General features: G+C 47.4%; 1 protein-coding gene across 1 annotated transcript in view; it reads right to left on the minus strand.

The window, feature by feature from the left end:
- Positions 1-24,660, minus strand: part of C4PH6orf120 (chromosome 4p C6orf120 homolog) — a 111,318-nt gene extending 86,658 nt beyond the window's left edge. Inside the window, exon 1 of the mRNA XM_069606953.1 lies at positions 24,526-24,660. The gene's annotated coding sequence lies outside the window, so the exon portion shown is untranslated. The remainder of the gene's footprint in view (positions 1-24,525) is intronic.
- Between the last annotated feature and the right edge of the window lie 1,824 nt (positions 24,661-26,484).

Below are 26,484 nucleotides of genomic sequence, written 5' to 3' on the forward strand. Positions count from 1 at the left end.
TGCACCCGAGTATAAGGCGTTGCAATAGTCCAGTCTGGACATGACAAGGGCATTGGCCAAGGTGAAGCAGCTGGCACTGGACAGGAAGGGTCTGGCAGCACAGATGAGTTTACACGTGTAGGTGGTAGTAGAGGCGAGGGAGTTCACTTGCTTTTTGAGGGTGAGCGTTGAGTCGAGGTAAAAACCTAGAGTTTTAACCTCTCTCATAACCTTAATAGTATTATTGTCGATGGTAAATGAGGCATAATCCTGGGTGAGTTTAGGTCTGATCCGAGCAGCAGGATTTCAGTTGTATCGTCATTTAGGCAGAGGCCATGGGTGGCCATCCATGCCTGAATGAGGATGTAGATTTTATTCACCAAGGCCAGGTCCGCTCCATAGTTGCCCGAAAGGGGTATGAGGATCTGGGTGTCATCTGTATAATTTGTGTAGGTGACACCCAGTCTGTTCAACTTGTCGATCAATGGCTTGGTGAAAATGTTGTACAGGTGGGTGAGACACAAGAGCCCTGTGGGACTCCACATGTAATTTGGATGGGATCGGCAAAAGTGGAGGTGGAGAACACCCTCATGGTCCGGTTGGCTAGAAAGGATTGGACCCATGCTATAGCTTCTCCTGTGAAAATTGGCAGCGAGCTTGAGGTGGTTGCATAGAACTGCACGAGCCACCAGATCAAAAGCTGCTGACAAGTCCAATAGGAGTAGCAACGCTATTTTCCCACTATCCTTGAATTCCTCCATTTTAGTTTTAAGATCTATCAGGGCTGTTTCAGTGCCATGGAGAGTGCGAAAGCCTGATTGGCGCGAACCTAATAGAAGGTTAGCTTCTAAGTATTCTTGAATTTGGAGATAGGCTACTCTATCAATAATTTTTAGTGGGAAAGGTGCAGTGGTGATAGGCCTATAGTTGGTTGGGATGGATGGATCAAGGGTTTGTTTTTTAAAAAGGGGGAGGACCCAGGATTCTTTTAGGTTGGCTGGCACTGTGTTGGATGTGAGGGAGGAGCCGGTTAAGTGGCACAGCGAGTAGAGCGCTCGCTTTGAGATCCGTGCAGAGCCTGTAAATGCAGGTTTGATTCCCGGGCGGGCCAAACTCAGCCTTTCATCCTTCCGAGGTCGATAAATGAGCACCACACACCGTGGGTAATAATAAACCGCGCTCAGATACCTGAGGGTTCGTAGCGCTATATAAATGCCTAATTATTATTATTATTATTAATGAGCTTCGAGATGAATGGGGCTAAATCTCTGGCTGCGTCTCATTATTTGAGCTGGGCAACTGTCGCCCATACAGTTGGAGGGCTTCAGTGAGAGGATCACCTTTTCAGTGTCGATAATGGAGATAGGTTTGAAGCTAGAGGTGCTTGTTGATCAGTAGGAGTGAGGGCATCTTTTTTATTAGTCATTTTAAGTTGGAGGGTGGAAATTTTATTCGATAGGGCGTTCTGTATATTAGTGCACCATATCTTGTCCTTGGGGACCGTGTCAGTTGGTTGAATGGGAGATTCCATTTCCCGGAGGATGGCAAAAAGTTCCTTGGTATTAGATTTGGCATTGGTAATTCTGTCATTGAATACTTTTTTTTTGTATTGATAATTTCAGTCTTGTAATATTTGGTGAATTGGGTTAAATTCGCTTTGTTGTCGTCGGTAGGCGAATTACGTCAGATAGTTTGGAGTTTTCGTTTCTGCATTCTAAGGTCCTTAAACTGGGGTGTGAACCAAGCATTAAGGTGGGCTTCTTGTTTAGCTTTACGTAGTTTTGGAGGTGCAATAGTATCTAGTGCATGAGTGTGAAGCAGCAGCACCTCGGAGGGTGCCGCGGCAGCCGCGGCGTGAAGCCGGCCCACACGAGTCAGGAGGCGCTGCCGAGTCCGCGGCCAGTGAGGGGAAAGGAAAACCCGCGGAGGCTAGCCGCGCGGCTAAAACCGCTACGGGTGGACCCGGCGGGGCCGCGGTGGAAGCCGCTATGTGCAGCCGCGGCGGGGCCGCTCGTCACTCACCTGTTCGCCCCAGTCCGGGGGGTGGGGAGCAGTGTTCACCACGGCGCCGGCGCCGGGACACGGGGGAGCAGCGCCCGGCTCGCTGGACCCGTGCTGCTCATGACGCTGCTGGAGCTGCACGTTGCAGGGGGGGAGGGCCCAGCCTCAGGACGCGTCCCTACGCGTCGCGGCCACAACCGCATGGCCAACACCACCGCCCTCCACCAGTAGGGGAACGAGGCCTACACCACCGCCCTCCACCACCAGGGGATCGGGAAGAGCAACACACTGGGATGGCAACCCTTAAGAGAGGTGGGTCTATGTCCCAGGAACCAATAAAAAGGGGGCTAACTCAAACCCTCAGGGATTGGTGGGGGCTTGATACCTCCGGCTGTGATAAAAGAGCGACCAGGATGACTAATGGGTGGTTCTCATTACACAGGACACAGGGAGGAGAGAGGAGAGCGAACCAGAGTGGTGGGCCTATCCGGACAGCAGCTCGAGATAGGACCAAGCCAGGCCCAACGCCGTTGTATTACAGGAGGACAAGATACCGGTGAAGATAACCGGGAGGACTTAACAGCTTTTCTTTCAGCATATGCTACCTTAAGCCAAAATAAATATTATTTCAGCACTAGTCTGTCTCCGACTAGAATTCCACCCTTCACACTGGCGACGAAGGTGGGATACTAGACAGCGCGATGGAGTCATTGATAAAGACCTTGTCTGAGGGCCAACAACAATTGCAACAGATGCTACAGCTGCAGTCCCAACAAGCAGCTGCGGATCGGCAAGCCTTTCAACAAGCCATACAGCTGCAAGGCTCTATATTGACCACCGCACAGGACAACCAGCATGAGGCCATGTCCCGTCTCACCGATGCAGTGGCCAGCACTAGAAACCAACCACTGGTGCCCTCGGCCCTCCTACAAAAGTATAAGGACGGAGAGGATCCCGCCTTCTTCTTCACGAGCTTTGAACGTATAGCCAGAAACGCACAGTGGCCTCCTGACCGGTGGGGTCAGTACGTCGCCCCCCTACTGTCCGGGGTGATGCAGGGCGCCTATCAGGCGGTAAACCCCAACGGCAACACGCCGTACGGGGAGATCAAGGCTGCCGTGCTAGACCGCTTGGGCCTGGACGACGAGGCCTACCGGATCCGACTGAGGGAAACCAGGCTCAGGACCGGGGAGAATCCACGCCAGCTGTACTATAGGATAAAGGACCTAGCAGAGAAGTGGTTGTCGGCTCCAAACCCCGCTAACCAACCCCTACTCGATAAAATTATTCTGGAACAATTCATCGAAGCCCTGCCCGGCCAGATGCAGAAATGGGTTAGGCAACACCATCAACCCACCCTGACCGAAGCCGTGGATATTGCATCGGCATACCAGAAGGCAGGCCTCTTCCGACTACCAGCTACAGGGGTATCGGCCCGCACCGCCATCCCGATATCCGACCCCCATATGATTAGGGGTAACCGAGCCTTACCCATAAGATGGAGACCACCCGAAGAGAACAACAGGCGACCCGAAGACAAGAGACCAGGAAACGAGGAGAAGGCCCCAGCACCGACCTCTGGTTACAAGCAACCACAGTGCTATGAGTGCAATGAGTGGGGTCACATAGCCCGGTTTTGTCCCAGGAGAAGAACAGCCGAACCCATGGACATCGGCTATCTGACCCCGATAGACGAGAATGGTGTCCCAGGACCATATGTGGTGGACGTTCGAGTCGACGGCCGACCATCACGTGCCCTTCTGGACAGCGGCAGCAGGCAGACCGCCATATCACCAACTGTGAGTAACGCTCCCTGCTTACCTAATGTAACCGTACCTATCCGATGCATTCATGGGGACACCAAATGTTATCCGATGAAGGATGTAGTAATTGACTTGAATGAAACCTCCTCTCCCTTGAGGGTTGCCGTCCTACCTTGTCTCCCAACCCCGGTGGTAATTGGGACCGACCTCCCCGGTTTCGGTCAGACATTAAGGGATGCCAGGGAGGGGCAGTCCCCGTCCAAATCCGATATTACAGGAACCGACCCAGTCTCACAGGAACCCCCACCCGGGCGAAAGAGGAGAACCCGGATGGCATGGTGTCAGGCCAGTTATATGACCCGGCCTATCGACTGGAAGCTAGAAGACAACGAGGACACCATAAGGGGGGAGACCCTAACTGACCCCACCCTACGAGTGGCCAGAGAAAGGGCCGCCCGGGAAGGGGAACCCGACATCGCCAGAGGCCCAGGGTTTCTACTGCGACAAGGTCTCCTATACCGAAGGTATAAGGGTGACGACGACGCCATGAAGGAACAACTGGTGCTACCAAAGAGCCATCGACTTATAGTGATACAATTGGCTCACAACCATCCCTGTGGAGGTCACATGGCCTCTCTTAAAACCCAACAAAACCTACTAAAGAGGTTTTACTGGCCCGGCATATATGGGGAGGTCGCCCAACACTGCAAGAACTGCCCCACCTGCCAATTGACTAGCGGGGTTCTACCCGCAAGGGCACCCCTACAGAAAATGCCCCTCATTTCAGTCCCATTCCAGAGGATCGGCATGGACATAGTGGGGCCCCTGGAACCAGCCAGCCGTGGTTATAGATACTTACTGGTCGTAGTCGACTACGCCACTCGATACCCCGAGGCCTTTCCCCTAAAGGGAACATCGGCCCGGTTGTTATGCGACCAGCTGATTCCATTCTTTGCCCGAGTAGGGATTCCCTCCGAGATAATCACCGACCAGGGGACCAATTTTATGTCGACCCTATTAAAACAGGTATGTGGACAGTTCCAGATCAACCAGTTGAGAACCTCAGTATATCATCCCCAGACTGATGGGCTGGTAGAACGTTATAATCAAACAATCAAGAAGATGTTAAGAAGGGTGACGGGACCAGACGGAAAAAACTGGGATCGGGTGATTCCCCTAGTGTTAATGGTGTTAAGAGACACCCCCCAGTCGTCCACCGGTTTTTCTCCCTTCGAGCTCTTGTTTGGGAGACAACCTCGAACAATACTAGACCTGGTTAAAGAAGAATGGGAAACCACAGAAGAAGTGTCTTTAACCGAGTATACAGAGGAATTAAAGGAACACCTAACCGCACTTCGTACCCTGGCCCAAGATAACCTTGGACGTGCACAGACAACACAAGAAAGAAACTATAACAAGGGGAGCCGTATGAGAACATTTAACCCAGGGGACCAGGTATTGGTACTCCTACCCACCAGCACCAATAAACTGTTGGCTAGATGGAGAGGGCCGTACAAGGTCACGGAAGTACTAAGCCCAGTAACCTACCGAGTACACCAGCCTGATCGTAACACCCCTGAAAAGGTCTATCATATCAACCTTCTAAAAAAATGGAATGAGCCTCTTCTGGGCGCCTTTGTATGCATAGAGGAAGCCAAACCGGACGAGATCCCGAACACCGTTCCTGATACCCTAGATTCAGTCAATTGGGGAGACGCCCTTACCCTCGAAATGAAGACGGACATCAGGAAACGGTTGTCCCCTTTTGCTGACGCCTTTTCCACATTACCTGGAAGAACAGATGTGCTCGAGCATGTCATCAAAACAGATCCCGGACCGCCTGTGAGGCTCAGACCCTACCGGATACCCGAAGCCAGGCGAACCATCATCAACTCCGAAGTGGACGAGATGCTAAGGATGGACATCATCGAGCCTTCGGTCAGCGTTTGGTCATCACCCATAGTGCTTGTCCCTAAGCCGGATGGCTCGGTTCGTTTCTGTATGGACTACAGACAACTGAACGCGGTGTCCCGATACGAAGCCTATCCGATGCCTCGGATGGACGAACTCCTGGAGGGCCTTGGAGCAGCCAGTTTCTTAAGCACTCTCGATTTAACCAAGGGCTATTGGCAAATACCCCTTCGCTCCCAGGACAGGGAGAAAACAGCCTTTTCCACCCCTCGAGGCTTATATCAGTATAAAGTCCTACCCTTTGGTCTCCACGGGGCTCCCGCCACATTCCAGAGATTGATGGACATCATACTGAGACCACATGCTGGATACGCCGCTGCCTACCTGGACGATATTGTGGTATACAGCCAATCCTGGGAATCGCATCTGGACCATCTGGAACAAGTAGTGGCTGATTTACAAAAGGCAGGCCTATATATCAACCCCAGGAAGACCACGATGGGAACTAACGAAACCAAATATCTGGGCCACATAGTGGGTGGGGGGAGTGCTGAAACCGCAGTTGTCCAAAACACAGGCTATCCAAGATATACCGACTCCCACCAACAGGAAACAAATACGAGCTTTCCTGGGATTGATCGGGTATTACAGAAGATTTATCCCGGACTTCTCCTCGATAGCCGCTCCCTTAACGGACGCATTGAGACTCAAGGGGAATCCCAACCTGACCAACGACCCGAAGGCCTTGAACGCCATAACACACCTAAAACAAAGGATCACGTCCAACCCGGTCCTCTGTTGCCCGGACTTCCAGAAACATTTCTTTTTACAAACGGACGCCTCAAACCAGGGTCTGGGAGCTGTGTTATCGCAGAAGAATGGGGAGGGCCTGCAACCGGTGTGCTTCATCAGTCGGAAATTGTTACCCCATGAAGCGGCTTACTCAACCATTGAGAAGGAGTGTTTGGCCATCAAGTGGGCTGTTGACTCGCTCCGGTACTATCTGTTGGGTCGCCGGTTCACTCTATACACCGACCATGCACCCCTCCAGTGGCTGGCCCAACATAAGGACACGAACCAGAGGGTCCTCCGCTGGTTTCTCTCCCTTCAGCCATTTGATTTCGTCACATTGCACAGACCTGCCAGGTTTCAGCTGGTGGCTGACTATCTGTCTAGGTGTTCACCCTGGCCCGATCGGCCTGGGATTGGGGTGGGGATGTGTGAAGCAGCAGCACCTCGGAGGGTGCCGCGGCAGCCGCGGCGTGAAGCCGGCCCACACGAGTCAGGAGGCGCTGCCGAGTCCGCGGCCAGTGAGGGGAAAGGAAAACCCGCGGAGGCTAGCCGCGCGGCTAAAACCGCTACGGGTGGACCCGGCGGGGCCGCGGTGGAAGCCGCTATGTGCAGCCGCGGCGGGGCCGCTCGTCACTCACCTGTTCGCCCCAGTCCGGGGGGTGGGGAGCAGTGTTCACTACGGCGCCGGCGCCGGGACACGGGGGAGCAGCGCCCGGCTCGCTGGACCCGTGCTGCTCATGACGCTGCTGGAGCTGCACGTTGCAGGGGGGGAGGGCCCAGCCTCAGGACGCGTCCCTACGCGTCGCGGCCACAACCGCATGGCCAACACCACCGCCCTCCACCAGTAGGGGAACGAGGCCTACACCACCGCCCTCCACCACCAGGGGATCGGGAAGAGCAACACACTGGGATGGCAACCCTTAAGAGAGGTGGGTCTATGTCCCAGGAACCAATAAAAAGGGGGCTAACTCAAACCCTCAGGGATTGGTGGGGGCTTGATACCTCCGGCTGTGATAAAAGAGCGACCAGGATGACTAATGGGTGGTTCTCATTACACAGGACACAGGGAGGAGAGAGGAGAGCGAACCAGAGTGGTGGGCCTATCCGGACAGCAGCTCGAGATAGGACCAAGCCAGGCCCAACGCCGTTGTATTACAGGAGGACAAGATACCGGTGAAGATAACCGGGAGGACTTAACAGCTTTTCTTTCAGCATATGCTACCTTAAGCCAAAATAAATATTATTTCAGCACTAGTCTGTCTCCGACTATAATTCCACCCTTCACAATTAGACATAGCTTTATTAAAAGGTGTCTACTAGGGTATCTGGGTCACTATTGTGGGCAGGAGGAGGGGGATGAAGTAATGTCTTTTTTACTTCTGGTGGGGAGTGGTGGTATCATTTTGATAATTTTAGGGCTGAGGAGGTCAAGTGTGGCAGTGAAATTTATTAGATAGTGGTCGGTCCATGGCTGAGGGGTGATGTCAGTAATGACTATGCTGCAGTTAAGTTCAGATACCCAGTCAAGGGTTCTGCCTTTGGCATGTGTGGGGGAGAGGACTTTTTGGGCAAGGCCGTGGTCATTTAGGATAGCTGTTATAGAGAGGGCATTTTTGTTTTCTGGCTCATTAAAGCCGATGTTAAAGTCGCCCATCAGCAGCGTTTGCGAATGATTTTGGGTATTGTTCGCTACGAGGGTGGTAAGGTCATCTTCGATGGTTCCCAAGGGACCTGGGGGCCTATAGATCAAATGAATAGTTAGCGTGCGGTTATTGGAGAGTAGCAATTTTGCTCAGAGTACTTCGCAGGAGGCACAGGGAGGTGAGGTGGTGAGTGTGATAGGCAAAGTGGTTTTAGCGATGATGGCTAGGCCACCGCCTTCAGCATTAGGTCTATCTACTCTATGGATCTGGTAATTGTCAGGTACGGCTAACATCAAGGAGGGTCCTGCTGCCTCGTGGAGCCAGGTTTCTGTTACGGCAAGGAGGTCAATACTGCTGTTGTTTAGTATGTCAGCAATTTCAGTTGCATGGGCTACCATGATCTAGCGTTGATAAGGGATCCAGCAAGTGATAGGGTATTCTTAGGAATAGGATAGCTTACATATTTATCTGTGTGCTTGTTTTGACTCAGGGGTTTCTTTTTATCAGAGCGAGTGGGATTTGGGGTCGGAGTCAAGGGTTTCATGGCTTGAGTTTGCTTATCCAAGTGCGTCTGTATAGTTGGAAATCTAATAGTATTGTTTATGCTGTTTCTTTTGGGTTCGTATATGCAAGGTAGTCTTGCCCTAAGTCTCAAGTTTCTGTCTGTGGGGGGGCTAGTGCTGTAGGTAGCAAAGGCCATGATTGTGGTTAAGAGGGTCAGGTTTCTGCACACGGTAGTTACAGTAGTTAACTGGTACAATTTACTTCCCTTACTTTGCTAGGATGCCTGGCTAGGGTGACGCAATATAGATTGCGGGTGGCTGGTTGTAACCGGGGGTTCACCTAGTGATATGGAGCAGGATATTCAAGAATCACTATATGAATTAAAATGCATAGTCTGTTAATGACCATAAGGCACAATACAATCAAAGTGGTATGTTAATGACCATAAGGCACAAATACAATCAAAGGTGGTCTGTTAGCGACCATAAGGCACACATACAATCAAAGGTGGTCTGTTAGCGACCATAAGGCACAACACAATCAAAGTGGTATGTTAGCGACCATAAGGCACAAATACAATCAAAGGTGGTCTGTTAGCAACCATAAGGCACAAATACAATCAATGGTGGTCTGTTAGCGACCATAAGGTACAACACGATCAAAGTGGTCTGTTAGCGACCATAAGGCACAAATACAATCAATGGTGGTCTGTTAGCGACCATAAGGTACAACACGATCAAATGTGGTCTGTTAATGGCTATGAGACGCACTAAGGGGCAATCAACTGGAATATGTGGCATAGAGCGGCTATAATGTGCAATCGGAAGGCAAATGTGGCCTGCGATTATGAGGCGCAATTTTTTTTTTCTTTTTGGGGTTTAGGGGTATGCAGCATTTATACTTTCTCTCCACGGGGATAGGACACTACTAGTGGAGCGGAGGCTAAAAGCCGACAGTGCACAGATAATATGCCATACGTGCATGCAACAGGTAGCAATAGAGTTAAGTGTCATAAATTACTAGTGAGGATAGTAGTAAATACTTTACACATGACTGGTGAGCTTAGCGGCGCATTTAGGCAGTGGATGAACATTGCAATGATAAAGAGTCTCGTAGCATACTTCGTTAAAAAGGCAACGTCTGAACAAAGTCTTACTGGACAGATAATGAGGAGAAATGTTCAGGCCAGATCGTACTCGGCATCAGGTATGTGCGTTAAGGAGTGGGTATTGTGGGAGAACCAAGGATAAAGATATGCGGGGCAGAGTCCAGCGCCATGCCGCAGGTGCGGACAGGGGCAGACAGGAGGGGCCTTTGGTTAGCGGGCCTTCGGTTGTTTAGGGCCGGCTTCCGCCTCCGGTCCTAGCATGAATGAGAAATGCTAATGCGGTTGCTAGGCAACCAGGGAGAACGCTATCAGCACGTTCGGTGCGGTGGCCATTTTGTAGGGCTTCGGATAGTCTGATTTCCTCGGGTGGACTCCTGAAGTGAGGCCAAGGTGCAGGGTGCATGCACAGGCAGGGTGGGGGTTAGTGGCCACGATACGCCGTGGCTCGCATGATCAGCTGTGCAATCGTGCTCGAAGCGGTCAGATGTAGATGCTGCTCCAGCAACTCGATCCAGCGCCGGTGCGCAGGGCAGCCGCAGAGAAAGGTGCTGCAGGGCTCCTGCCCAGATGAGTAGTGGGAAATGTTGGAAATGTTTTCCCCACAGAGGGGAAGCCCACACCGGGATGACAGTATTGGACTGTTGGACTTGTAATGCCAGGCTTGTGGCAAGAATTGATTAGGGTGTGGGGGTACACCAACTGCCTTTCTTTTTTTATCAGCACAGAATACACTTTGCCCAAAATAGTACAAACGTACAATATAAAACTTTGACTGCTGGATGGTATCCCTTCATCATACAGTACTTATTGTTTTTACTTTTCTCTTAATGGGTCACAAGTGCTCCGTTTCTATAGCATTTGGTCAGGATCACACTATAGCACTGCGATAATCTCAACATCTTCAAGTGCTGACTACTTTCCTTTTCACCCCATAAATACAAGAACTCAAAGTATACTATTTTGCCAAATCACAACCCCCATACCCTCTCACTGCCGTCTTACTTGCAATGTTCTAGGCCAACTGTGTGTGGTGCAGTATAACTAATTTTTGATGTTGTAATCACCTTGAAAATATACACTTGACTTAAGTACTTTTATATGTGCTGAGTTTTGGATCAAATCCCTTCAACATAAGTACTGGACGTTATTAAAAATATTCCCACAGCAAATTTAAACTGACATTTTATACAAGGCAAGGATGGAAACCACTTGCCATTCATTTGTGTCCCAAATTCGAGGTCTGATTACCCTTATTTTGCCGAGTTCAACCTTCTCCAAAGTATGAAGTCCATGAAACGATGTCCTATCTTCCATACTCATTGTCCCACAGAACGTAATAACAGTAACAGGATTTTTAATTGATGTTATGGTTTTTGTATATAGTGAACTGGTTGATGTTAAATTAAATCCACATCCTGTAATACAGCCTGCTTTGAAGGACATTTGTTGTTTGCTTGGTTTGGGGAATTTCCTTCAACGTATAAAATGTTTTACTTGCAGGTTACTCAAGTTCAGTAAGAAGAAAAAGAGGGCCGCACTTCCTTTAAAACTCCTGTGTCTTGGAGGGCACCCCGTTCGAGCGGATTGTAGGATGTGAAATATTGTGTAAATGATGCACACCTTTGTTAAATGAAGACTACAAGCAAACGGCTTAATCATAAAGGCACTTCTGGGAGCCCAAGTCATGGAACTAGGACTCATAGGTGTTAGGTAAGAATTTGTGTAGTAACACTGTGGGACTACACAACACTTATCCGCTTGGTATTAGGTAACACACCTTTTGGTATAGGTCTGTACGACACATGTTGGTAGTGTGACTGAGCAGCCAGGCCTATCTCAAGAGGGGTAAACTTGAACTGTAGCAATGAAATTCATAAATACAAGTATCCAAGTAACACTTACACTCAAGGTTTCAGTTATAAATAATTAAGATCAATTTTTAAATAATTGTTCTTTAAAAAGGGCAAGATATGTAACGATCAAATATACATTAAAATACTTTTCCAGAATCAGCACAAGTTAGTGCATACTCTCAGAATATGCATTATTTATTTATTTTTTTATTTATTTTTTTTTTAAACACACACACTTCCTACACCTGGAGTTGACTTCATTCACAAGGACAGTAATGGCATTTATCTATCACTAGTTATACTATACTTTGCAGATTCTGAGTTTGCAGAAAGGAAAGGTTAAAGGAAGGAAACAAAGATTAAACAGGTTCTCAATATACGTGAGTACAACTAAATCTTCTAGACAAGCCTTTCCCAGCAATAACAGTCTAAAACAAGTTACCACCTATGAGGGATAGAAATATCAAAGTCAATGGGTGAGACAAGTCTGCAGGGAGCCAGGACACCCAAAGTCAATTGGAGCACAGTCTATGGAGCTAAGGCACTTCTTTGATGTCTTGCACAAAGTTAGAGTTTGGAGAAATCACTTGTACGGTCACAAGCTGTTAAACATGTGAAAATTGAGCTGGAATCAACTCTCAAAAAGCAGCCAGTGCAAATCTCAACTGAGAAGAGCACAGCCAAAAAGACAATGAGGTAAGTACCCAGAGTCTAAACAGTACCTCTGGTTTGAAGAAGAGTGGTCCAGCTGTAGTCTGTCCTGTTGCAGTAGTGCAGAGCCTGGGTTCCTGAGCCTCAGTCGTGGGGATAAGGGGGAGAACGTCTGGATGGCTCCAGTGGCAGCGATTTGGAGGCAGTCGGCAGCTACGGGCCCTTTTCGAATCAGCAGCACTTCGCAATTTCAGCACTCCGTGAACCACTCAGTGAACATCACCACTGTGGATCTCGGATACCGGTTGGGCTTCCTACACTCCTTGGGTCCTGCACTCTGGTGAGGGGACTCAAGCTCTGGTCGTCCTGCTGCTGGAGGGTCCTTATGAGAATCCTGAAGCTTCTGGCCGGATTGCAGATGTTGCACTAGACTACGGATTTCTCGACCCCTGGCACTCAGTTCTTACAGCAGCAAAGAAGTACAGCTACAGCCAATCAGGGAAGATGGTTCAGTGGAGTTCGTCTCAGGGTTAGTTGGTCTGACTAACCCATGGAAGTCGTCCCTTCGGTAGATTCTCTTGTCGATCAGAAAAAGGAGTTTCAGCACAGCAGCACGGCTTCACTGGGCTATTCAAAGATCTAGAAGGATGCAGCAAGCTTAGTTTGCAATTTTTTCGCTGGGTGTTTCACCCAGTGGTCAACTGACTCTAGTCCCAAAACCCTCGCCTTTTAAGCAGGTTTCTCCCATGCATGCACAGCCTAGGCTGTCACTCACACAGCAGGGTGGCTGTCAGCCAGCCAACCAGGACCAGTTGCATTCAGGCATTCCTAGAGACAAAAGGACAGGGGAGTTCGGGACCCTCCCTCACATCCTGTCCTTCCAGACAGGGCAGTTTCTAATCCGTTTGGTTACCAGGGTGAAACACTAGGAATACGCCCCCCCACACAACCCATCCCGCGCCCCACTCCCAAACTACACCGTTAAAGAACTCCTACCCAAAGTCAAACAGTCCGTCACACAAGGAATGAATTGGCATTTGCAACAGTGGGCCACTTTTTCATTGGTGCCTAAGACAATTTTATGCCCCAGTCCCACTTAGGCTGCAGATAATGAGGATTGGGCACACCAAGAGACCATGAATATGGCATAGGATGCAGTATATACAACCAACAAAGAACAAGATGCTGAAGGGGGTTTGGAGGCAACCTAAGCCAAAAGGGCAATGACAAGGAGACACCTGAACCCAATAAACAATCAGTTTAAAATTCTTTGAATGGGAATCAAGTGTATGCTTTGATACAGTACATTCTGACTGTTGACTTGTTATAAGGATACATGGACCCAGATTATTTATTCATGCAATGTTTGTCGGGTACCTGTATATTTATTTATTCATGCAATGTTTGTTGGATACAGGTATCACACAAACATTGCATAAATAAATACACCGGGTCGTGGCTTAAAGAATATTTACTCAGCAACACTGGTCAAAACTATTATCAGCATAATGAAATAACTCAGTGCCATGGAAGTGGAATTGATTATATAGTTTGGAAAAGAAGCAGCATGAAAAAAATAGCGCTGCTTTAAACTAGTATTTTGGGCATTTCCTGGGCTTGCACGGACGCACCGTGGGCCCAAACGGGTCTCCGTTAGAACCGTGTCTGGGCCCACGGTGCTTCCCTGCAAAGCCAAGACCCTTCAGTTATCCCCCCAATCTTCGAGGAAGAAATTAATAAACACTTAAAGAAAGAGAAACAAGGGCATACAGTTCATTTTTAAGCGCGTTTTATGCTGCAATAGTGGCGCTTGTATGAATGTGAGTCAGAGTGTGTGAAGTGTTAACTTGCACACCTGCAGAGAGGCAAAGCTGCCTACAATGCACGCCCACTCTCCACACCCCACTGCACCTCCCCTGCCAACATAATGCCGGCACAAAACCATTCAGTGACTAATGGCCGATCATTAGCAGTTTCCTGCTGGCATTGTGATAGGAGGGGCTGGTTTTAGCTGCAAGGGGAACTGAGGTATTCTTATTGTTGTGCTTTTCCCCCCACCCCAAGTCTCGGGAAAGTGCTTAAGGGAACCCCGACTATCAGAAGAAGCAGCGGCAGAAACTCTCCCCACGGCAATCGCGCCGCCCCACAAAGTGGGGAATTTCATCCCTTCAAGCCTGGAGGGGCTCCAGGGACCGTGGCAATTGCGCCCCGGGCAGCCGCCCACCTCGCCCGGGCCAAGAAATGGGCCTGCTTCCAGAGGCGGGCTTGAGGGCTGAAGGCCGCCAAAAGCAAAACGAACAAAGGGCTCAACTCGCCCTCGACCCACCGAGTAAAACCCAAGAAAGACCCCAAAAACAGAAAATGGCGAAAAAGAAGACCGGGCCATTTTTACAGAAATGGTCACCAATGGGTGCTGTGCTGCAGCTGAGGATTCAGCCTGCGATATAAAAGCACAATGTTAGGAAAATTAAACCACTGCCACAAGCCATTTAAAGTAGTGAGGGTAACATAAGCCTTTTTACATGAGAATGTAGGATAAGGGGCTACTAGGTAACCCACCAGCACCCCACATAAGATTCAGCGTGCTGGACCCACAAAGAGAAAAAAGTACAGTCAATTTTACTTTTACTTGGGAACTGTAGTTCACACAAGAAAAGGTATTGCTCAGTGACACTGCACTGAAGGTGGTGAGTCACCATACAAAAAGTAGATGCCTATGGAGTCTGTCAGACTCCAAAAACAGTGAAAACTCACAATCCAAATCAGGTAAAAAACACATGAGAGAGAAAAGGTCTCTAAAGTGGTGGGGGCCCTGGTCTAAAAAGGATGACTTTAGAGTCCATCCTGGGGTCATCTGATGATCATCGAAGAACTGCACTACAAGTCATTCCCACATCAGACATCATCACGCTGTTAAAGTCATCAGCAAATATCTCAGAAGGGTGGATGATGATTTGGGGATGAGCTTAGGATGACTTAATGAATATGCTAACATTATCCCCATTTTAGAAAACTTTGTTCCCAATGCTTTTAGGAGGAGCTACTGATCACTTCACGAGATTGCACGTTTGTCCCTGATGATTTGGGGATGATTCTGGGATGACCTGCAGATTACTTCAAGAGCATTGCCATGAAACATGTTTGTTCTTGATGATTTGGGGATGACTTACACTTCAGAACATCAGAGTTTGTAGGATGATATGCGGACCAATACAGATTGTCATTCTGCTTTTGCTTAGATGCACTTATGCTGAATGATCCCCCAGTGTGGCAAGTGTAAAGCTTGAGACTATGTTGGGCCAAAGTAGAAGCCAGAGGTCTAAACATAGCATGCACCCGTGAGAATCCTTTGCCATCCCAGTCAAAAGCAGGCACCCACCACCCTCACAATCCCCAATGTGGCATGGATAAAGCCTGAGACTATGTTGGGCCAAAGTGGAAGAAAGAGGCCTAAACAGAGCATGCACCCCCCTGGGTGAGAATCCTTTGCCATCACAGTTAAAAGCAGGAACCCAGCACCCTCACAATCAATACATGTCTATGCTGACTTGTTGGGTAAGAATTGGTGTTGTCCCACTGTGTGAGACTACACAACACTGATCTGCTTGGTATTAGGTAAGCCCACCTTTTGGTATAGGTCTGAACTTCACAGGTTGGCAGTGTGACTGAGCAGCCAGGCCTATCTCAAGAGGGATAACTGAGCTGTAGAGCTGTACAAATGAAATATGTAAATACAAGCAGCCAAGTAACACTTACACTCGAGGTTTCAGTTATAAATAGTTATTTATTTAAATTAACATCATTCTTTAAATAAGCGGTCTTTAGAAAGGCAATTCATGTAACAATGTAAATATACTTTTAAATTAATTACTTTTCAGAATCAGAGCAAGTTAGTGGATAATCTTTGGATATGCTTCATACATAATTGCTACACCATGGGGTGACTTCAATCACAAGGACAGTAATGGCATTTATATATCACACTTGCAGATTCTGACGTTGCAGAACGGAAAGGTTTAAAAGGGAAAAGGTTAAACAGATTCTCAGTATATGTGAGGACAAATAAATCTTCTCATGAAATCTAGACAAGCCTTTGCCAGCAGTAAGAGTCTAAAACAAGTTACCACCTATGAGGGACAAACCATATCAAAGTCAGTGTGATAGAAGAGTCTGCAGGGACCCAGGACAGCCAAAGTCAATTTGAAACAGTCCATGGAGCTGAGGCAATTCTTGGAATCGAATGTCTTGCACAAAGTTAGAGAGTTTGTTAGAAAGTCACTTGTAGGGTCGCAAGCTGTGAAAACAGAGTTGGAATCAACTCTAAAAGTAAGCCACTGCAATTCCCAACTGAGAAAAGCAAGGCTACAAGACAGTGAGGTAAGTACCCCAAGTCTAAACAGTACCTCTGGTTTGAAGAAGAGTGGTCCAGCTGGCTTCTGTCCTGCTACAGCGTTGCAGACCCAGTATTCCTGAGCCGTAGTCGTGGGGACAAGACGGAGGACATCTGTAGAGCTCCTGCGGTGCTACTTCGGAGGTCGTTAGCAGCTACGGGCTCTTTTTGGTTCAGCAGCACTTTGTGGGTTTCAGCGCTTAGTAAACAACACTGTTGCGGATCTCTCGTACCGGTTGGGCTTCTGTCACTTCTTGGCACTGGTGAGGGGCCTCTAGCTCTGGTCGTCCTGCTTCTGGAGGGTCCTTGGAGACTCCTGGAGCTTCTAGACGGATTTCAGACGTTTCACCGGACTATGGATTACTCGACCTCTGGCACTTGGTTCTTGCAGCAATGAAGAAGTACAGCCAGACAGGGAAGATGGTCCAGTGGAGTTTGTCTCTGGGTTAGTTGGTCCCACTAACCCAAGGGGAGAAGTCCATTCCGGAGCTTCTCTGTCTGAAAAGGGAGTTTGAGCACAGCAGCAGGGCTTCACCGGGCAATTCAAAGGTCCAGGAGGATGCAGCAAGCTTCGTTCACGGTTTCTTCGTCAGGTGTTTCTCCCAGTGGTCGACTGCCTCTAGTCCCAAAACCCTCGGTTTCTCCCATTCATGCATCAGGGTCTGAAAGGACAGCCAGCCAGCCATTCAGGACTGGTTGCATTTAGGCATTCCTACAGACAAAGGACAGGGGATTTTCGGGACCCTCCCTCACATCCTGTCCTTCCAGACACACTGGAGCCAGAGGCGGGACTCAGGGCTGAAGTGCGCCAACGGCAAGACAAACAAAGGGCTTCAATCTGTTTGACGCACAGAGTAAAACCCAAGAAAGACATCACAAACAGAAAATAGCAAAAAAAGAAGACAAGGGCCGTTTTGATAAAATGGTCACTCCTGGGTACTATACTGCAGCTGAGGGTTCAGCCTGGGGTAGAAAAACACAATGGTAGGAAAAATTAAACCACTGCCACTAGTCATTTAAAAGTAGGGAGGGCAACATACCAATGTTACATGAAAATGTAGGATAAGGGGCTACTAGGTAACCCTCAAGCACTCCACATAAGATGGTGTGTGTGTGTGATGCTGGAAATGCATCGGAGGGACAGGGCCTCAGTATCCTTGTCCTTTACTGCTTTTTATCGTGTGTTCTGTCGTGTTTTCCGCGCAGGAGTTCATGTGGGACTCCTGGCGGTGCAGCTCTCTTTCTTTTGGTTTGGTGAACGGACCCGTGGGATACCCTTATGGCACCCATGGGTGGGGGTACAACCCTGTACCCCTAGTGTATGTTTTTGGGCACCTGTGGGTGGCCCACAGAGCAGGGTATGGGCTGGTGGCAGCTCCATGCTGAATTTGACAGGTGCGCGGAGTATCCTCCATTTTGGGATACCCCGGCCCTGCCATTGGGATCAGTTGATTCCTGATGGAAAACAAGATGGCCCCGGTGGCCTCTTGCTTTCTATTACCCATGACCTTGTTTTCCCAAAGTCCTGGGAAGCCCCGACTCTGTCCCTTCCCCCTGACTGGCTGTTGGATGGAAGTGCCATATATGGTGTTGTTGTGAAGGCCCAGCCAGACTAGCTGGAGCCTTCCCGGTGATGTATGTTGTGGGTACCTCCTGTGGGTGGGACCTGGGTGAATAGAGTGCGTGACGAATATGCATCCTGTGTTCTGGGTGTCTCGTATCTGGTGGTTGACACAATGACTGAGACAACCCTGCCCGAAACCGGTATGAATGCAGCTTGGAGTGTTGAATGGCTCGGTACTTGTCCCAATACACATAACTTGTTGTGAGTGTCTGGAGAGAAGTGAATGGCCTGAATACCTTGTGTGCCTGATTGGCTGCCTGCCTGCATGAATGCCCGTAGTCGTGATTGGATGCTTTACTGTGACCCAGCGGAATGAATGGGAGATCAACAGTATATCTGGGGACCTCTCACTGCTAGGAATCTTGTTCAGAAGCTGAAGTCCACTACGACGAGTAACTGGATTAACTGACACTTGACCTTTAAGCTCTGCTGGACGAGAAGAATTGCTGTTGCTCTCCTTCACAATCTGAAAGTTGTTGTGCCGCCAAGGACTGACCCAGAGAGGACCTGGTAAGGCGCCCTCTTCCCGAGCTACGAGGGACCATCGTGCACAGCTGATCTTTGCCAGCACTCCCTGGTAGACAGACCTACAACAGGCTGCCGACCCGATACGGGAACTGCTGCGGAACGCCAAGGAGAAGCACTCGGACTGTTGTCCGCCACTGTCGACGACTGCCGTCGCCGACCGGTGCCGCCGTGCTCCCGTTTGCCTAAGAACTTCCATTGATCATCGGACGCTCTCGTCTGCATCGTCACCCGCTTGTCTCCCGCTGGAGAAGGCCCGACCGTCGACGCGCCGAGGAGCATCCACCGGTGGGTTTCCCGCCACCTATAGACCGCAGAGACGCCGACGACTCGACGCCCTTGCTGGGCCGCAGTTCTTCATCATCTCTTTGCGGTCCAGAACTATTGTCACTGTGGTGCCCCGCACACCTTTTCCTTGCAGGACGCCAACGCTCTGTCGTCGACGAGCACCACTAGGAACGCAGCTGCCACTTCCCTGCCATAGTTCACCCTGTTCACCCGTGACTCCTGCCTTAAAGGGATGGCACTCAAGAAGGGCCGTCGATTACCCGACACCGAACGCCAAGTTCCCCGACACCTCTCGACGATCCGTGGCTCCCGTCTGAAAGGGAGGCACTCAAGAAGGATCGGTCGGTGCATCGTCGGAGAACTCTACTCCACCAGGTACATTGGGGGGGGGGGGTAAAACCTTAACAGGAAGTAGTAAGACTATCGAACATTTGGACTGGGCTTGTGCTATATATCTTTATCTACAGGTTGCCCAGGTGGGGGCGGGGATCTCCACACAGAACTGTGCCTAGGGGTAGGGGTCAGTATTCTGCCTATTGTTTCAACCATCTTGCGTTCCTTCCTATCTCTATTGCTGGTTTACTAGTTAATGATCTGTGTGACATTTTAACCGTACAGTTGATGCACTTTAATGAGATTTGATAACATTAGTGATACCACTCTAGACGTGTATATATTTATCATTATTGACTTCCAAGTACAAAGTGCGTTATTGTGATCGTGTACATACCTTTGAATATTAATTATATAAAGACTGTGTATTCAGTAATACAGTGTGTGGACATTCCTTTGTGGGGGTTCGGGGACTACACTGTACTTAAGAACCAGCCCGCATCACCTCCTGAGAAGCTAGGCCTCGATTGCTCGTCCATTGCTACCTTATAGAGAATCTTGGCTGGGGTCCACTGTGCCTCTCCTCTACCATATAGAGAGCGGAAGTACAGACACCCCCTACTGGTCTTTACAGTGTGCTGAACCCACAAAAGAGAAAAGGTAAGCAAAGTCATTTTCACTTTACTATTCTTGGGAACAGTAGTTCACACAAGAAAAGGTATTTTAAACCTTATGAGAAATCTAAAGGATTTCTCTGTGACACTGCACTGAAGTTGATGTGTCACCATACAAAAAGTAGATGCATTTGGAGTTTGTCAGTCTCCTAAAACAGTGAAAACACATAATGCAAAGGTCAAAACACATGAAGCAGTGGGAAAAGGGTCTCACTCACTCCAGGGTTAAGATTAAAAAGTCCTACAGTCCAGCAAAAGGGCTGGGGGTCTCTAAGGTTGAAGGGAATTAGCACAGAAATTAGAATTCTCCCTAACATGACTGCACCAATATATGCCAGTATTCACATGCACTCCTTCACACAATATTCATGTTTGCTTTGCGCAAAATCCAATAAACAACAACCATAACGAAAAGTACCTCCAGGATTAAAAAAAAAAAAAAATCAAAAGAAAAGGATCCAAAAAAGAAAGAAGCAATAAACAAATGGAACCACAAAATCCCATCAACTACCCACAACCTACCAAATACAAGCAACAACAAACCACAAACAGCAAAGACTAAACCCAAAAGACCATGAAAAACACCAATCGAAAGAGGTCGCCCACTAAGGAACACAACCCCCACATCATGCCTCGCCACATTAGATCTTTCTTCTGCCTTTGATTGTGTTATCAGAGGCAGACTTTGGCTTAAGATGTTGGAATACAAGTTCCCCCCTTATCTGGTTGCACTTATTTCCCTACTTCATCATAATACCAACTTTAAAGTAAGAATCTCCAAAGGTGGTTTTCTGACGGAAGCAATCACAACCTTCATTGGAGTCAAACAGGGATGCAACCTGGCAGCGGTACTTTTCAATCTTTATTTGTCTGACATCGGGAGTATCTGGAATCCTAACAAATCCTTTTCAGTACGAATATGCGACTTACATCTATCATGGCTAGCATATGCCGACAACGTCCTCCTACTAGATCGAAAGCACGCAGGCCTTCAGAATAAACTGGAATGTTTTTCTAAATACTGTTCAATAAACAACTTAAACTGTAAATTCTACGAAATCCAATATTATAATTTTATCTTCAAACAAGAAAAAAAAAGCTTCAGAAATTTTGATGGGCTACTGATTCAACTGTAATTCATCTTGTCAGCCGTCTAACCTACGTAGGCTATAATCTTACACATAATACGCCATTGTTATTCTGGCAGAAAGAGCTTGCCGATAAGTAATGGACAAATGAAAATAATTCTTCGGAAATTTAGCAAATTTTCATTGATCCCCCTTTTTGAATACTATTTGAAAAAGGTGGAAGCCATAATACTGTACGGACTGGACCTTTGCCTTGTAGATCTCGATGTTTTCTTAAACAAATTGCAAGGAAGGATTTGGAAGTCTACGCTGGGTCTCCCAAATTATCTACCTAATGCCATTTTAAGACATGAATTGGGTTTAAATTCATTAGCATTACGTTACAATTGGAGACTTTTAAATACCTATATAAAAATGCGTTTTCCACCTTCAAATTCCATCTACGAAGATTTTTCATTTATGCTAACACTTTCTCAACCAAAATCCATTGACCTTTTTCAAAAACGGATCTTCAAGCTGCTATCTCAGATTAATATCTTGCCTGAAGAATTACAATGGAAATGGCTTCTTGCTAGAAAAATAATTTTCCTAAACGATTGGGCTGTAACATCAGACCTAATTTCAAAGTATTCTTCATTCTCTGAATATGCCAGCTTCAGACATAAGCAATATCCTTGCTTACAATATTTATCGCTTTTCCCCTGTGCAACTTCGCGCACACTGTATATGCAATTTCTTCTTGATGTACTCCATACCAAATCCAGAACAAAGTCCTGGTCAATACAATCAAACTCATTTGACACACTCACTTGTCGATTCTGCAAAAATGAACAGGCAGAGGAAACTTTAAAACATCTTTTTCTGTTCTCAAGCACTTTGAAGTAGAGCGACTTAACATTTTGAAAGCCTTCCATCATGCAAACACGGTTACAGGAAGGAATCTTGTGTGGGCTACCTGCATTTGGGGAAGCTGTAATTCAATTGTTCTGGCAACTGTATGCCTTCTCAAAATCATTGAATCTGCTCTCACTGTATAAAGTTCCAAGAAAGGCTATAAAAGCTAATCTTATTGGTCATTAATTAAAAAAGAAATAAGATTGTACCAGGTTCATGTTGCGAAAACAAAAAATATATCTTTGCGATCCTATTAGAAATGTTATGTCGATTTTTACTTATGCTGTATGTCTACATATTTTTTCTATAGGCAAGCGATTAAGCCTTTTCTTCTTTGTTTTGCTACTTTTAAATCAACTTTTAATAAGCGGTTTTCTCTTTTTATATATGTGATTATACTTTGTTGTTGATATTATGTAACTAACTAATGTAAGTAAAAGGTCTTTCTTTATTTTTCATATATGTGATAGCATTTTGATGTTGACATTATGTAACGATTGTAAGAAAAAACAAGTTTTTCCTTTCTCTTTTTGTAAAGGTGCGTAAGCACTAAAAACAAAACCTTTTTTTTTTTAAAAAAAAAAAAAAAAAGAAGCCAGAAAAGACAATAGAAATAATAAGAAATCCCAAACCACTCGGGAAGGCACGGACCAGCATGATCCCACAACCCCAAACAACTCGACAAACATCTGAGATGGCCCAAGGAGACATACAAATAATAGAGCAAAGACAGACTACAATGCTCGCTACCTGTCCACATACGACAACGTGGTAAACAAAAACAGCACAGCAACAATGAACCGACAGCCAACAAGCTTCACAGATACAGATCCAACCAGGACTCCAAACGGATGACAACTAATAAACCATCCCAACCCGGTCTCCACCATGGACAATACCCCAACCAGAACAAGGAACAAATTGGAAACCATCACACTCACTCAACACCCCTATATTACCAAGACTGGAACAACAGAGGGGTAGCGACCCTATTTACCACCCGGAAACGAACCAACCCCACCATAAACCTTATCAGTCTACTCGACAAAGAGACTGACCAACAAAGAACCACCCCACCCAAAAGACTCAACCGGGAAAAACCCACCTGGAATGGAAACCCAACCAACACCACACTGGTCAGGACAAGCAATACTAACAACAACACAAAAGGGAAATCCAGCAAACTACACTGCAGCCTCCTCAACATTAGATCCATGGCAAAACACTCAACAGAAACCAATGACCTCCTAAGCGAAGGAGGCACAGACGGCGGCTCTTCCTTACAGAAACCTGGCTATCAGACAACTATAAAGCCATCGCGAACGAAGCAATACCCGACAATTATAAATTAATACACGCCAACAGAGAAAACCAAAGAGGAGGTGGAATCGCAATTATACACAAAAAAAACACACCTGAGCATCTTGAATCATCACAACCGACGCAGAAGACTATGAATCCCTCCTAATCAAGATAGAACTCAACGACCAACCCAACATAGTATTCCTACTGATCTACAGACCATCTTCTTACAACCCCAACTTTGCAACAAAACTAGCGGACATGGCCGCCATGCTATCAACCCACCACGACAACCTAGGTGAAAGAGATCCCACCGATACAAACATAGATACAACAGAAGACACACTCAACAATTGGATCACCAAGGCCATTGACCAATTAGCACCAGCTAAAACATTCAAAGCAACACCACCAAAAAAACTGGCAGCAAAATGGTTCACAAAAGAACTGAAAAAACATCAAAACAAAAAAAACAACCGCAAAATGGAAACAAAATGGAGAGAACAATACACCAGACAAGACTAAATCAAATACCAAAGACAACTCAAACTGTACAAAGCAACAGTCCTCAAAGCAAAAAAATAAAAACATTTAAAAAAAAAAAAAAAAACTACTACGCCACAAGAATCAGCAAACAATTCATAGAAAGAACTCCAACCTCTACACAAACACTTTGTGAAAGTCACTTACACCATAGCAGGGTCTGTGTAGTAACTGCACAGCAGTTACTGCCTATGCGGGCATTAGCCTGCGCAGGTATAATTATATATGTAGTCATTTGCACCAGAGCAGGGTCTGTGTAGCAACTGCACAGTAGTTACTGCGTCTGCGAGCCTTAGCTTGTGCAGGTACTATTATATATGTACAGGGTCTGTGTAGTAGCTGCACAGCAGTTACTGCCTCTGCAGGCATTGCAGAGCCTAAACCGTACCGTAAATGAGCTTCGGAGCAGCTACTGTGTCTATGCCAACAACAGGCTGCCCCGTGTAATTTCAAAACCAGATGTTTAGAAAATCACGTACTTACAATATTTAATTTCAACAAGTGATAAGTGCAACACAAGGAATTACAGCTTCAACGTGCATTCCTAGAGGTTGCAAAACGGCTCCTCTTAACAATATAACAAAGGGATAAGAAGGTCTAAGTTAATGGATGCTACAAGAAATGCAATTATCTACAAGAGCTAGATCGCATGCACTCACCTGATACTGCCTGGAAACGGGACATCAACGTTTCGTAAAGGGTAGTTTTCTAGTTCCCATTCGAGAAACAAGCAACACTCCGCCTCCACTTCATCACGTGGGCTGCTATGCGTCACGTGGGTTTCGATGTCCGCTTCATCACGTAAGTCCGTTTCATCATTTGGGTTGCTCTGCATCACGTGTGTTTCAACGTACGCTTCATCACGCGGGCTGCTCTGCATCACGTGGGTTTGAAGATTCACGTCATCATCATTTTTTGCACGAGCTGGAAGGCCAGGCGTGCTGTTGCAAAGCACATTTCGTATAGTTGATTGTTATTTGGTTTCTGGTAGTCTTAAAATGTTCTAATGTTGATTGTCAATATTGGGGAGGGGGTATTTCTGTGTATGTTGGTGGTTTATAATGTGCCTCAGGAGTGAGATTTACTTAAAGTACAGGCGGATTCCGTTGTTTTTCGTTATTTCGGTGTATTTTTGGGATATGTAACGTGCATCACAGGTGAGGCAATATTGGGGAAGGGGTATTGTGTATTTTGGGGGTTGAGATTTACTTAAAAGTACAGGTGGATTCAGTTCGTTTTGGGGTTTTCTCATGCAGATGTGCGATGTGTGTTATATGGAGTGGGGATGGGCACAGTGTGTTCCTCTCGTCCCAATGGGACTTCCACTGTACCAGTGAACAGTACAGCCAACAGTTATCCTCCCCACTGGAGGGGGAGGGAAGGGGTTGGAAGATTTGGTATGTGCAGCAGATGGGGATGCGTATCTTATGAAGACAGACGCATATGGGTACGAATTTCCAGCGTAACTTCAGTTATCTATTTCTCCTGCACGGGGTGGGGGGTGATTTGGCATTCCCCAGGGAGGGGACTGTTCATTTACCCGTTTGTAATGTGTGGAAGAGAAAACTAAATGGAGACCTTGTATTGCTTTCATTATCAATCACACATTTAAAGTCCCTATGAGACCCGCTAGCATTGTGTGTTTGTTTTAAAGTTGCCGATATATGGTATGGCATTTATAACGCACCTATACACAAGTGTTTCAAGGCACGACGAGGCAAGGGGGGAACAAAGGGAGGACAGACAACCATCCTACTAGGCCAGGTGTCATTCAGATCACGCAAGTGCATGGGAAGGGGGAAAGGAAAAGTATGCGGGGGGAAGGGAGAGGGGAAAGTGCAGTACATGGGGGGAAAAGTGGAATAAATAAGACAAATAAAACAGCCAGCTAGTGGCAAGTGCAAGGAAGTGCAGACATAAGTGCTGGTAGGGGGACTGAAGGGATACAGAAAAAAACAGTCCCCAAGTGCAGGGGTTGCCAGGGAGGCAGTGCAGGTGGGCAATTGATGGGGCCTGGGCCAGAAATAAGAAAGGGTGGCCAGGTAACCAGTGCAATTTCAGTCAGGAAGTCAGCAGGGGAGGAGAGAAAGCAGAAGCAAAGAGGAATGTTTTGAGGTGTTTCGGGAACTGGAGATGGTTCTCCTCGAGTTTCATGGAGGCAGGAATGCTGTTCCAGAGAGAGGCCCCTGCCGAAGAGAGTGATCTGCTGTCATTCCTGCGCCATGGGCGCATACATTTACGATCAATATTTGCGAGACTTTGGTGCTTTTCTATTTTTCCCAAAAAACTACACTTACCACAATGCACTTGGCTATAACATCTTTTCCTGGCCATTCCTATTCGTCATCTTCAGAACTACAATCCCCAGAAGCCCCAGGGATCTCCTCTGCTCCTGCGAGCAATTAGCCTGCCTCTGTGCTGGGCTGGGCGGAATAAAAGCTGCTGCCTGCAGGAGCTCAGTCTCTTGCATTAGGAGTCTTTCCGGCACCTTGTTGCTTCGAGCTACGGATCTTGTATGCGGTTCCTCCTTACTCCGGCTTTGGATCCAGTGCCCTGCCGGGCTCTCTACATTGCAGCTGATCACGCTCTGCTGATTTCCAGCCTCCGCCGTTGCCCTG

Source organism: Ambystoma mexicanum, chromosome 4p, assembly GCF_040938575.1.
Source record: "Ambystoma mexicanum isolate Mex_15411 chromosome 4p, UKY_AmexF1_1, whole genome shotgun sequence".
Taxonomy (NCBI): Eukaryota; Metazoa; Chordata; class Amphibia; order Caudata; family Ambystomatidae; genus Ambystoma; species Ambystoma mexicanum.